Genomic DNA, 14,759 nt, shown 5'->3' on the forward strand with positions numbered 1-14,759 from the left:
GACCACCCTATTATACCATATACAAGGATAAACTCAAAATGGATTAAAGACTTGAAATAGGAATTTAAACCATAAAAATCCTAGAAGAAACATAGGCAGTAAAATCTCAGACATTTATCACAGAAATATTTTTATCTGATGTATCTTCTCAGACAAGGGAAACAAAAGGAAAAACAAACAAATGGAACTACATCAAACTAAAAATTTTTTGCATAGCTAAGGAAACCATCAACAAAATGTAAAGACAACCCACTGAATGAGAGAACATATTCATCATTCATACATCTGATAAGGGGTTAATATCCAAAATTTATAATGCACTTATATAACTCAACACCAAAACAAAAACCCAATGAAGATTTCATTAAAAATTTGGCAAAGGACCCAAATAGACATTTCTCCAAAGAGGACATATAGATGGCCAATAGATATGTGAAAAGGTACTTCTGGCCAAGATGGAGGCATAGGTGGAAACACTGTGCCTCCTCGCACAACCAAGTTTAAAAACAATAAAGTTTTAGTAACAAAAATGCAGCCAAAATACAGAAAATTGAACTATACGGAAGTCCAATAATAATGAACCATTCAGCCTGACTGAACTGTTTAGCCAGACTGGTAAGAGGGGTGGAGCCAGTGGCTGGCGGAGCAGGGTTGCACAGGGAAACTCCGCCAGACTGACCCAGGTGCGTTGGCAGTGGTTGGCAGACCCCAGGCTCAGGTTGCAATGGGCAGACCCAGTGAGGGTGCAAGGCGGCAGGCTGACCACGGTCACACATTCATGTGCAGATAAACCAGGTAAAGGAGCGAGCAGTGAGACAGACTGCACAGGCCCCAGAGGCGGTAAGCAGCAGAAGGGATCGACATTGCCCCTCTTTGACCCCACCCCCACATGCAGTGTCACAACCCAGCAACTGAGTTGCCCCGCCCTGGTGAACACCTAGGGCTCTGCTCCTCAGATGTAACAGGCGCCAACAGACCAAAACATTATGGCTCAAGAAGAACTCAAAGCCCCAGAGCCAATAACTCTAAGCTACCAAGATATAGACAACCTATCAGATGCACAGTTCAAAATACTGGTGATCAGGATGCTCACAGAACTGGTTGATTTTAGCCACCAATTAGAGGAACAAATGAAGGCTAAACTAGTTGAAATGAAGGCAAATGCACAGGAAACCAATAGTGATGGAAAGGAAACTGGAACTCAAATCAAGGGAGTGGACCAGAAGGAAGAAAAAAATGACCAAACAGAAAAGTATGAAGAAACAAGAATTCAAAAAAAAAATGAACCTTCAGGACATCTTTTAATGTTTCAACATCTGGATTATAGGGGTACCAGAAGGGGAAGAGGAATAGCAATAAGTGGAAAACTTATTTGAATGAATAATAAAGGAGAATGTCCCCAATCTGGCAAAGGAAATAGGCTTCCAGGACATCCAGGAAGCTCAGAGAGTCCCAAAGAAGTTGGACCCAAGAAGGAACACACCAAGGCACATCATCACTACATTAGCCAAGATTGAAATGAAGGAGAGAATCCTAGAAGCAGCAAGAGATAAGGGGACAGTCCCCTGTAAAGGAGTTCCTATCAGACTGCCAGCGGATTTCTCAAAAGAGACCTTACAGGAAAGAAGGGGCTAGACACAAGTATTCCAAGTCATGAAAGGCAAGGACTTACATCCAAGATTACTCTATCTAGCAAAGCTTTCATTTAGAATGGAAGGGCAGATAAAGTGCTTCTCAGATAAGATCACATTCAAGGAGTTCACCATTACCAAGCCCTTATTATAGGAAATGCTAAAGGGACTTATCTAAGAAAAAGAAGATAAATGATACGAACAGTGAAAGGACAACGAACACAATTATTAACAACCACACCTAAAACAAAAGCAAACTAAGAGGACAGCTAGATCAGGAGTGGAACCATAGAAATGAAGATCACATGGAGGGTTAGCAACAGGGGAGTGGGAGGAGGAGAAGGGTGGAGAAGGTACAGACAATAAGTAGCACAGATGGTAGGCAGAAAATAGTTAGGGGGGAGGGCAAGGATAGTATGGGAAATATAGAATCTAAAGAACTTGAGACATGTGGACATAAACTAAAGGAGGGGGAATGGTGGGGGAGGAGGTGTGCAGGGTGGATGGGAATGAAGGGGGGAAACAGGACAACTGTAATGACATAATCAATAAAATATATTAAAAAAAGGATATGTGAAAATGTGCTGAACAACACTAATCATCAGAGAAATACAAATTAAAACTATAATTAGTTATCACTTTATAATATTCTGAGTACAGATCTTTTACATTCTTGGATAAATTTATTCCTAGGTATTTTATTACTTTTGAAGTAATTGTGAATGTGATTGTTTTCTTAATTTCCCTTTCTCATAGTTCATTACTGGCATATAAAATGCAATTGATTTTCAGATATTAGTTTTGTGCCCTGCTACTTTCTGAACTCATCTATCAGTTCTAGTAGGTTTTTTTTGTAGAATCTTTAGGGTTCTCTGTGTATGTATCATGCCATCTGCAAATAACGACAACCCTTCTTCTTTCTTTCTGATTTTGATGCCTTTTATTTCTTCTTGTGTGGTTGCTGTGGCTAGGTCTTCTAGTATTACATTGAATAAAAGAGATGAAAGTAGAAATCCCTGCCTTCTTCCCAATCTTAAGGGGAAAACTTGTATATTTTTTCCATTGAGTATGATGTTGACAGTGTGTTTCTCATATATGGACTTTATTAAGTTGAGATGTGTCCCCTCTATTTGTAGTTTTCTGAGAGATTTTATCATAAATGGGTGCTGGCTTTTATCAAATGCTTTTTATGCATCTATTGATCATATTGATATGATCATGTGGGTTTTATACTTTATTTGGTTTATGTGCTATATAAGACTTGAAAAGCAAGACAATAGTAAGAGACGAAGAAGGATACTACATAATTATAAAGGGAACAATCCAGCAAGAGGATGTAACTGTAGTAAGCATTTATACACTCGACATAACAGCAACTAAATATGTAAAGCAAATCTTTTTTAAAAAATTCATTGAATTTTTCACGATCATTTAATCCCCTATTACTCTCCCTGCAACCACCACACTGTTGTCCATGACCACGAGTCCTTGTTTGGCTTGATCTTCATCCCTAACCACCTCTACCCAATAGCTGTCATCTGCTCTCTATGACATGTAAAGCAAATCTTGATGGACTAAAGGGAGAGACTGACAGAAATACAGTCATATTAAGAGATTTTAATATCCCATTGATTTCAATGGATAAATCTCCAGACAGAAAATCAGCAAGGTGCCCTGGCTGGTATAGCTCAGTGGGTTGAGCGCAGGCCTGCGAACCACACGATCGTGGTTCGATTCCCAGTCAGGGTACATGCCTGGGTTGCAGGCCAGTTCCCGGCAGGGGACGCACAAGAGGCAACCATACATTGATATTTCTCTCCCTCTCTCCTTCCCTTCCCCTCTAAAGATAAATAAATAAAAAATTAAAAAAAAAAAGAAAATCAGCAAGGTGATGGTGACCTTGAATAGCATACTGGGTCAAATGGATTTAATTGATATCTTCAGAGCATTTCATCCCAAAGCAGCAGAATATACATACTCGTCAAATGCACGTGGAATATTTTCTAGGATAGACCAGATGTAAGAACACGATGCAAGTTTCAATAAATTTAAGAAGATTGAAATCATATTAAGCATGTTCTCTGACCATAATGCTATGAAACTAGAAATTAATCACAAGAAGAAAACTGAAAAATACACAGACATGGGGGCTAAATAACCTGTTATTAAATAATGAATGAGTTACCAGTTAGGACAAGAAATAAATCAAAAGATAATTTGAAACAAATGAAAATGAGAACACAATAACCCAAAATCTGTAGGACACAGGAAAAGCGGTCCTAAGAGGGAAATTCATAGTATTACAGGCCTATATCAAAAAAACAAGAAAAAGCTAAAAGAATCTAACTTTACACTTAACAGAACATGAAAAAGAACAACAAAACAAAAGCCAAAGAATCTAACTTTACACTTAACAGAACATGAAAAAGAACAACAAAACAAAAGCCAAAGTGAGTAGAAGGAAAGAAATAGTAAAGATCAGAGCAGAAATAAATGAAATAGAGTATAAAATACAATACAAAAGATCAACAAATCCCAAAGCTGATTCTTTGAATATGTAACCAAGATTGACCTTTAACCAGACTTATTGAGAGAGAGAGAGAGAGGGAAAGGAGAGAGAGAGAGGGAAAGGGGAGAGAGAGAGAGAGAGAGAGAGAGGAAGAACCCAAATACATCAGAAATGACAGATAAGTAACAACTGACACCAATGAAATACAAAGTATTGTAAGATAATATTATGAATAACTATATGCCAACAAATTGGACAACCTAAATGAAATGATTAAATTCCTGGAAACACATAATCTTACCTACTCTCTTAGCAACTTTTGAATATGCAATACCGAATAGTTAAACTATAGTCACCATGTTCATGCTGTACATTACATTCCCAGGACTTACTGATTTTATGGAGTGATGTATAAAGATGCATCTGAGGCTTTTTCTGACATCAGTGGGAAAGACTGCTGCGTTTGATCAGGGATGCTGCATTGGGCATGTGAAGGAAGAATAGCTCTGAGGCTATCTACTTCCCATCCCTATAATAAATTTGCTTGTGACAGATGTATTTGCCAGATAGATGGTTAAACTTAAATTTTATTTGCATATTCCTTCTATGCAAAAAGAAAAATTTAAAGTTTCTTTCCTTTTATTCTAACCTTCCAAGTTTCCTCTCTGACACATTACACTCAATCAGTCCAGAGAATTGGATTGGCCAGATAAATTCACCAAATTGAAATTCCAAAATTGTCAATCTGTATCATTTACTTCCTATACAAATTATAGATTTGTCTTTAAATACTGTTTTATATCTTGGGCAGCAATACTTGTTATCTAGCCACTCCAAGTTAGTGGTTTTGGTTGGCCCCAATCAAAACTATGAAGTTGATCTCCCTGTGGTCTGAAGCCTAACTCTACCATTTATTTTTTTCTCCAGCATTGCCATGTCCATAATATAATCTGTTTTAGGACAAGGTTGGCTATTATACAATGCAATACACTTAAAATATATTAATATTGATAAGAGTATTTAAATGACCTTTTCTAAATCTACAGCAAAAAACTTTGTCTTATATATAGAAAAATTCCAAGCTTTGTTGAACAAATGGTAAAATAATTTTGGAGCATTTGACATTTCCTTACAAAAGTTTGTGTCCACTCCTCCTTTGCATATATCCCCTACAATTTTCATCCTTGCCTCTATACTCTTTCATGATTATAACAAAATTTGTACACTCCCATTTGTAGAGTCTTAACAGAGCATGTATAAAAAAACAAGCAAACAAATCAAACATTAAGAAAGCAACAAAAATCTTGATATAAATGCATCATTATAATTTAAAAATCATGTTCTTTTTGTCAACTAATAACATTTAAAGAGTTTAAAATATGAAGAGAACTGTATTATTCCTTCTGTCTAAGACTTATCTAAAATGCAAATAATAAAATCCACGTTGTAAGCTGTATTAGGGTGACTCACATGGTTAGCACAAATACTGTGCCAGGACTGTAATGGACATGCAGTAAATGTTAGGTGCTGTTCCTTTTGGCACTAATGCCCTAGCCTGTGTCTCAAACATGTTTCCCTTCACTACTGTGCCTGTGAAAATGTCACTTATTCCTATATTAAATCTTCAATGTTTATAGTAGTAATGGCAAGATGAACACGGCTCTTTGAAATATTTTAGCAAATCAGTGACTACTTTTTCCCAGCCAAGTGTTTTACAAGAACTGGGGACAAGCAGCAAATGAGATTGGCTTGGATTTCACATGGTTTTTCAAACTGCATTGCTCTTTGTGTTTGCGTGTGTGCTGTGTGCTGGCGTGAACGTGTGCATGGAAGTGGAACAATTTCCAAACAGAAAAAAATGTTTTTAAAAATATGAGTATGGTTAAAAGGAAAAGAAACAAAGTTTTGCACAGTCCAATCCAAAATGCTCCTCTGAGCAATTGAAAATTGGTTCTATAAAAACTCAAAAGCATATTCCATTCATCTGTTTTGTTTTTCCATCTAATTTATAAACTAATTGAAGGAGGAAAAAATATTCATAACTTCATAGTGCTTTTTATAGTGGTATACATAGAATGAAATTCAAAACAAATATTTTTTGAAGGAACATAGCAGACTGTCCTAAAATTTTGTGCTGCTTTCTCATAATATAAATTTGTTAGGGTGTGGCTACCCAGGGGGCCCTCAGACTATTTCTCACGCTAGAATGTGTGTGAAAGCGATCTTGTCTCTTCAAGGTCAAAGTTGTAAAGAAGAGGGTGTGTTTGCTTCATGCGCTCTTTCTGAGGTCTCTGCATTCAGGCTCTGAGCCCTGATGGATGTGGCAACATAAAAGACAAAAGTAGATCAAGCCTCAGTCACCACCAGATCATTCATTCACCTGAACTGTTTGAAGAAAAACACTTGGTTGAGTGAAGACATTGAAAAATCGGGGTTTGTTTTTTCCAGTGGCTAATGGTCACCTAACAAATTACAACACACAGGTTTCATTCATTTGCCTGGAATTCCCCCGTACCCCAATAAGTCTAAGTTCCTAATTCATGACTCCACTGTTAACTTTAATTTTTATTATTTTTTTCAAATTTCAACTTCTGACACCATCAATGTCCAAACTATAGCACCTATAGTATAGAGTTTGATATGCCACGTGTTAATAACCTAGTAGGATATTTAGTTACATTGGCATTTGAAGATGTTCTGCCCTTTGGCACATCAAGGCAGGCTGAAGCAAGGCCATCACAATGTTGTACTATTCCTGCGAAGTCTTTCTTCTGATTGTTGCTTATGGTGGTCGTATGTTTGATATTTTGTACGTGACTACCTAGAGCAGTCAGCAGCCTGCTATTTGAGTTAGGAAAGTTACTATCTTTCTTTTCTTCCAAATACACTCTCTGTTAGAAAAGCTGTGATATTTAAAAAACATTCCTGAATAAAACAAAAACAAATCAACACAGACGATCCAAAACAAGAAGTTTTTTGTTTAGGTGGTTTAAAGGACTAAAAATCACAGAGTAAAATGACTTCAAATTGGTATCTTTTGACTACAATTCCACTAAGTTGTTGTTTGGAGCATTTTTATGTCATATTTTCAAACATTTTTTTTTGTTTATTATGGTACAATAATGGTCATTTGGTTGTTTTCAAATCTGAGCTGTTTTACTGTACCAACTCAACCGTCCATCACTGAACATGATATGAGAAAAGGCACAGAATAATGCAGACTTCACTTTTTAACACTCAGTATCTTTGCAATACTTTGTGCAAATACAACCATCTTCTTAACTTTCTCTGACAACTTCCATAATAGCTTGAAATTTTAAATTAAAAAAATGTCAGCTTGTGCTATGTGCATAATTAAAATGTTTTACATATTCTTATCTTTTTATTTGAAGGGAACTTAAGCTATTTGCCACACATCCAACATCAACAATAAGCACAAAGTATATCTGAATGTGACATTAATTCTGGGACTGCCTTAATTATTGTGACTGTCACTTTGGCAGCATAAATGATAATGTGCCACGTAAGAGAGGTGGAAGTACAACCTAAGGTCTCAGTCCTCCCATTTATTAGCATCATGAGTTTGAGAAAGTTACCTAAACTTTCTGAATCAGTTTTCTTGCCTGTGAAATGGTGGATTAAAAATAATGCATGTAAGTAATGGCTGGCACATATTAGGTGCTCAATTATAACCCCATCAGCTCTTTCAGCTCTATAAGTCTTGTCATGTGAGAGATGCTTAAAGTATCACTGTATTTCAGAGTATAGGGCATTGAGGAAAGAATATAAATAGTTTAGGCACCAGACTAGAAGAATCAAACAGAAGGTATTGCTAGATTTTAGTCATATTTTAGAAGAAATAGAATAAGATGAAGAATAAAAGAAAAAAAGGAAATAAGAGAACAAGGCAGCTCTGAGGACTGAACTGCAATAACACTAAAACACAGACACATTTTCAACAGAAATAATTTTAAAAGCAAGTTAGTTTTGAAAAAAATGGCATATGTATTTAACTTCATCACAGATAGACACAGGAAGAGTAGTTATTCAAATGGATTTATATGGCCCTGACTGGCTTGCCTCAGTTGGTGGAGCATCACCCCGTGAAACAAAAGGTCGCTAGTTCAATTCCTGTCAGGGCATGTGCCTGGGCTGTGGGATGGTCCTCAGCTGGGACTCTTGGGAGAAGCGGCCAGTCAATATGTCTCTCACACGTCCATGTTTCCCTGCCTCACTTTGTCTCTCCCTTCCCCTCTTTCTAAAAATAAATAAATAAAATCTTTAAAAAATAAAATGGACTTATGTGTGTTCAATATTCAGACTTATTAAGGCATAGGCTAGTTACTCTTGGATCATTCCTAAAAAAGATGTATTATTCATGTAATAAAGTATATGGTGACTTGAAAGCCAAGAAAATGATTAGTTTACATAAAACTAATCTATTCCCACATAATGTAAAACCATTTTGGCAATGTCTATTTATATGAAGCAAATATATCTAATGACTCTATTAATTAAAACAGATCTATTAGAATACTCATTGTTTAATAAATTATTAGGTTTAGTTTCACTACTACATATGCTGAAAAGGGTTTTTTAAAAAATTACTTAAAATATTTATTAATTTAGACTTTTCCTAAGCTCAGATTGATTCTTTTAAATAGAGGATGAATATAATTTTATAATAAAAAGTTACAGTTAATTTTCATATAAGTGTTCAATCAACAGATTGTCTAGATGCTGAAGATATAAAGATGAATTAAAAATAAGAACATCTTGTACATCTTTTCTCTGCCTTAAATGAGCTCAGAGAAAAGATATATGAGTTTATACAATATACGAGGAGCTGTAATGAGAGAACATACAAAATATACAAAGTCATTTCCCAAAATCATTTAATGGGAAGTCAAGTTATCACCAGTGTGGTTATGTTTGGATTAACTAGAAAGGATAAATGGAAGTTGGTTAGGTGAGGGTTGGTAAGGGGTGTCAGATGGAAGGAACAGTGTGGAAGGGCATTGAGTCATGGGAGATGATAGCAATGGTGGAAAATGAGAATTCAGCATGGCTGAGGTGTCTATTTTGCAGGGAAATATTAGGAGCCATGGTTGGAAACATATTTAGTTTGGAGTCATAATTAACAGACACATTCATCAGGCAGTCTGCCCTTCCAATAGCCCTTTTCAGAGTCTCAGCTGCCTCAAGATAACCAATCCTTTCCTCACAGACATTTTGAAATTGGTTTCTGTTGGGAGTTTGAATTGTGAACACATGTAGGAAATCTTGGGATAGTCATTTGCTTTCATAAGCATGTAAAATCAGGAGAGAAAGTCAGTCTTCAGAGAGAAAATGAAAGAGATAAAGTGAGAAGCAGAAACAAAAACCAATGTGGGCATGGGAAAAATAATTTAAAAGGAAGGCAGCCTCTTTGGCTCATAATGTTTCCTGAACCCTCATTCTGGGAGCCTGTAAAGCCAGTGGTACTTTTGGCCTTGAAATTCTAAAAGTTTCCCCTTTGGTTTAAGTTAAATAAACTTGAATAGACTCAACTAAATGCTCTTTCTAAGTCAATTTCAACCTTTGGACTTTTACGGGTGAGTGGGCAAAAAATATTTGAATAATTGTTATATAATATAATAACATCAGTAACGATAACTCACATTTACTGTGTGTTCTGGGTAACAAGGTAACACAGGAGCATAATTTACAGGTAGTGACTCACTGAATCCTCCAAACTGTCTGATAAATCAGTTATTAATATTAAACCCAATTTATGGGTGAGTAAACTAAACTAAAATGTGAAGTAATCAGTCTAACATAAAGTTGATGTGCCAGTCAACAAGAAAGCCTATTAGAAAAACGAATGTTTTGGTTTTCAGACTGGTAAGAGCCAGAACAGCCAGTTTGGAGGTTGCTGTAACATAGCAGGGTAAGGGCTGGCATGGACTGAAGGAGATGGACTGAGTGAGCTCAAATAGCATCAGTGGGGATGGGGGAAAGATGACTGATTCAGGAGGTATTTAGAAAATGGAAACCTCAGGAATAGTATATGGGGGAAGGAAGAATAGTCAAGAGAATTCTTCCCAGATTTTTGACTAGAACCAGAGGTAGGTGGTGGTGCTGGCTAATGCCTTGAAAGAATGAACACTTTATGGAGACTGGGAGATGTCTGGATGAAACACAGCCTTTGTTATTGTAATCCCTGCAGGTCTAAGGCTCAGATCCTCACTTTGTCTTCTTACCTCCCTCCCTCCCTCCTCAGTTCCTGTCAGTCTTCCTTCTCTCAACTTCACATTCCAGAATCTGGGAAGTCTATAGATTATAGATCTACATCTATCTATCTATCTATCTATCTATCTATCTATCTATCTATCCTATCATCTATCTTCTATTATACCTCCATCATCATTATCATCATCTTTCTCTAAAATCTATTATCTTCCCCTTTCCCCAGATACCTAGACATTTGAAAGTCAAAAAAATGTGGTTATACTCCATTCCACCCACCACTTTCTATCATTCCATTTTGTCATTCTTAACTGAGGCAGTGAATGAAGAATGTTGTCTTAACCAAAAGGTGTACTGGCCAACAGAAAAGAGGAACTGATGAATTAAGGTAACACAAAATGCTTTATCATCTTGCCACAATAGTTTCTTTTGGGGAGGGGGTGAAGAATAACTTATTAATGCAAGCATAAAGAATAACTAAAGAGTAGAGGGGTAAAATATAACAAAGAAAAATATATCTACTATTTTAAGCAGTTTTCTGTGGAAATGAGTAGGCAATAGACTGCAGTAGGAGCATGAAACTGGGTGAGGACAAAACTTCGCCTTGAGTGAAATTGGTGAGGATTTGAACACTGACTGCCCCTACATGAATTTCTTCTGGAAGTTCCATTTCTTGTCCCTTTATCACCTCCTCTCTTTCTTGATTCAGCTCCTCATCACACTCAGCTCTTGCACTCTCCATCTGGGTACTTTTAGCCAATGTTACCTCACCTGTAGACCCACTGACTTACCTTTTAGGCTACAGTTAACATTTGCTCTGTATTCTTTTTTTTGTTTGTTTCAGGTTTTTAAAAAATCTATTTTATTGATTACGCTATTACAATTGTCCCATTTCCCTTCATTCCCCTCCACCCTCCACACCCTCTCCCACCCACATTTCTCCCCTTTAGTTCATGTCCATGTGTCATAAGTTCTTTAGCTTCTACATTTTCCATACTTTTCTTGCCCTCCCCCTGTCTATTTTCTATCTACCATCTATGCTACTTATTCTCTGTACCTTTTCCCTTTCTCTCCTCTTCCCACTCCTCTGTTGCTAACCCTCCATGTGATCTCCATTTCTGTGGTTCTGTTCCTGTTCTAGTTGTTTGCTTGGTTTGCTTTTGTTTTTGTTTTAGGTGTGGTCGTTAATAATTGTGAGTTTGTTGTCATTTTACTGTGCGCATTTTTGATCTTCTTTTTCTTAGATAAGTTCTTTTAACATTTCGTATAATAAGGGCATGGTGATGATCAACTCATTTAACTTGACCTTATCTGAGAAGCACTTTATCTGCCCTTCCATTCTAAATGAAAGCTTTGCTGGATAGAGTAATCTTGGATGTAGGTCCTTGCCTTTCATGACTTGGAATACTTGTTTCTAGCCCCTTCTTTCCTGTAAGGTCTCTTTTGAGAAATCCGCTGGCAGTCTGATAGGAACTCCTTTACAGGGGACTGTCCTCTTATCTCTTGCTGCTTCTAGGATTCTCTCCTTCATTTCAATCTTGGCTAATGTAGTGATGATGTGCCTTGGTGTGTTCCTTCTTGGGTCCAACTTCTTTGGGACTCTCTGAGCTTCCTGGACTTCCTGGAAGTCTATTTCCTTTGCCAGATTGGGGAAGTTCTCTTTTATTATTTGTTCAAATAAATTTTCCACTTGCTCTTCCCCTTCCCCTTCTGGTACCCCTATAATTCAGATGATGGAACATTTAAAGATGCCGTGGAGGTTCATAAGTCACTCCTTGTGTTTTTAAATTTTTGTTTCTCCATTCTTTTCTGTTTGTTTGTTTCTTCCTTCTGATCCACCCCATGATTTGAGCCCCAGTTTTTTTCCTATAATTATTGGTTCCCTGTGCATTTTGCTTCATTTCACTTAGTGTAGCCTTCATTTTTTCATCTAATTTGTGTCCAAATTCAAACAATTCTGTGAGCATCCTGATCACCAGTGCTTTGAACTGTGCATCTGATAGGTTGTCTATATCTTGGTTGCTTTAAAGTATTGGCTCTGGGGCTTTGATTTGTTCTTCTGTTTCAGCCATAATTATTTGGTCAGGTCAGGCCTGTTACGCAAGAGTGGCAGGGCCTTAGGTGTTCACCAGGGCAGGGCAACCCAGTTACTGGGTTGTGATGCTGTATGTGGGGGTGGGGTCCAAGAGAGAACAATGGCCCTTGCTCTGCTTTCCGTTGGATTTCAGTCCCTTCTGCCTCTTCCCAGAAGCAAATTGGGCCCTTTCTGGTGCTCATTCCCACATGGGTGGGCTTGTGTATGTTCTAGGACCCTGTGGATCTCTCCAATGAACTCTTCTGTAAGGCTGGGAGTCTCTCCCAGCACCTTAACCCCCACAGGTGTTTTCAATGGGTGTTTTGAGGCTTTATTTCCCCTCCCTGGGACCCTGGGTTATGAGGTCTGTCTCTCTCCTTGATTTCGCCTGGTTTATCTTCACATGAATGTAGGACTGCCCAGTGGGCCAGCTGCCTTGTGGGCAGTGCCTCACTTCACAATTGCTACCTCGCTGGGTTTTCCCATTGCCACCCTGTGCCTGGAGTCTGCCAGGGTGCTCAGGGTGTGCTCAGGGTGCTTCCACTGCCATCTTTCACATCCAGGGTGCCTTGCATGCCCAGAGCCACTGATTTTTGTGTCATGACCCCTCTCCACCAGCTGCTGGACTCCACCCTGCCTACTGGTCTGGATGAATGTGTCTATTTTATTTTCTTATTTGTCCGACTTCCATACAGTTCAATTTTCTGTCAGTTCTGGGCATTATTTTGTTTCTAAATTGTCGTTGTCCTTATTTTGGTTGTGCGAGGAGACACAGTGTGTCTACCTATGCCTCCATATTGGTCAGAAGTCTGCTTTGTATTCTTTTATAACTTACTTATCTCATTCAGGTTTCTGGCTTCTGTCTTGCTGTACTCTATAGGTGAAATATAACATAGCCTTCTGTAAAATTATTCATTCATTTGCAGTGTCCATGTCATTTGTTTCATATTTATGGTGTATTGTGATTATTTAGAATGGCTGTAAATAAGGACATTGTAGTTAATCAACGTTTCTAGCTATTAGAGAGCTGTTAAATGGTCATTCCAGTACTATCTCCCTATAAAGAAAAAATGAGTCCTCTTCCTTTTGCTCTTGACATCTAACTAGGGTGACCAATCATCCTGGTTTGTCCCAGATTTTCTGGTTTAAACACTGAACCTCTTGCATTTTGGGGAACTACTCTGTCTCAGGGGAAATTGGACAGTTGGTGACCCAGTATCCCTCTACGACTTATATGTTTGTCAGCTCTTCCTTTCATCATCACAGAAACTACTTATGGTACTTATTTTTTTCCTTTACTATGGATTGTTATAACAGCATTCTAACTGGTCTCTAGTCATTCTCTATTAAAATTTAAACTGCCCTTGAACACCAGTTTAATTTTCCTATGGGGCTCTTTGGTAATGTCATTGCCTTGTTCAAACACTTTCAATGCCTTCCTTTTGTTCATCAAATGGAACTTCAATGCCTTTGGCTGATATTTGATATCCTCCATTACTTTTCTCCAGCCAACCTTTCTTGTTTTTTATTTTGATGACTCAGAAGTCACTTCTGTATCTTGCAGAGCTTTTCAGTCATTTTTATAAACAAGTCTACTGTATTTTGTATTGGAATACTGAAGTGACTCAGTACAGATCTTTAGTTGATAAATCTGGATTAGGCAACTCTTTTGTATAGCTATTCACATGCTTATGTTGAATGATAATGTAGACATTAAAAGCAAATTAGTTTCTTTGTAGAGCAAGTTCAGGTGAGAATGGTTGTTATAGCACACACAATAAGAAAATAAACAAAAAGCCATCTGGAAGTTGAAAAATTTTTCGTCAGCCATGATTATTTTTCTAGTCATCCTCAGCGACAAAAACTAACCCTGCTCTATAAATTATTATTGTTATTTTCAAGAGGGTTCAATCATAATTTTTCTCAATTCTGTTGCATTGTTTCTTTAATAGAAAATATTCAGTGGGTCATGAAAACAATACCCTGTACATTTCCCTTCCCCATAACTGATAAGATAGTCTTCTTCACATTGAGGAATACCTAGAGTTTGTTTTTTTTCTTCATTTATTCTAAGCTTCTTTTTTCCTCTGGGATTTTCACATGGTTTCTTCTCATAGTTTTATTGATGGGTTTACTTTTATCTGTTGAGAGGTTTAGGGCATCTCTATTTATAACTCTTCAAACCTGGTCTAAACTCCTGAGGGGTTCCACTTGCTATCCACTATTGCTCTCCTCCTTGTAAAGATTTTGGTGTAAATCTAGTTTCAAAGCAGGCAAGTGGCTATTAACAGTGCTTGGTACTTGCTAATATACATAC

Source organism: Sturnira hondurensis, unplaced genomic scaffold (genome assembly GCF_014824575.4).
Source record: "Sturnira hondurensis isolate 20B ecotype Veracruz unplaced genomic scaffold, ASM1482457v3 Scaffold0020642, whole genome shotgun sequence".
NCBI classification, from domain to species: domain Eukaryota; kingdom Metazoa; phylum Chordata; class Mammalia; order Chiroptera; family Phyllostomidae; genus Sturnira; species Sturnira hondurensis.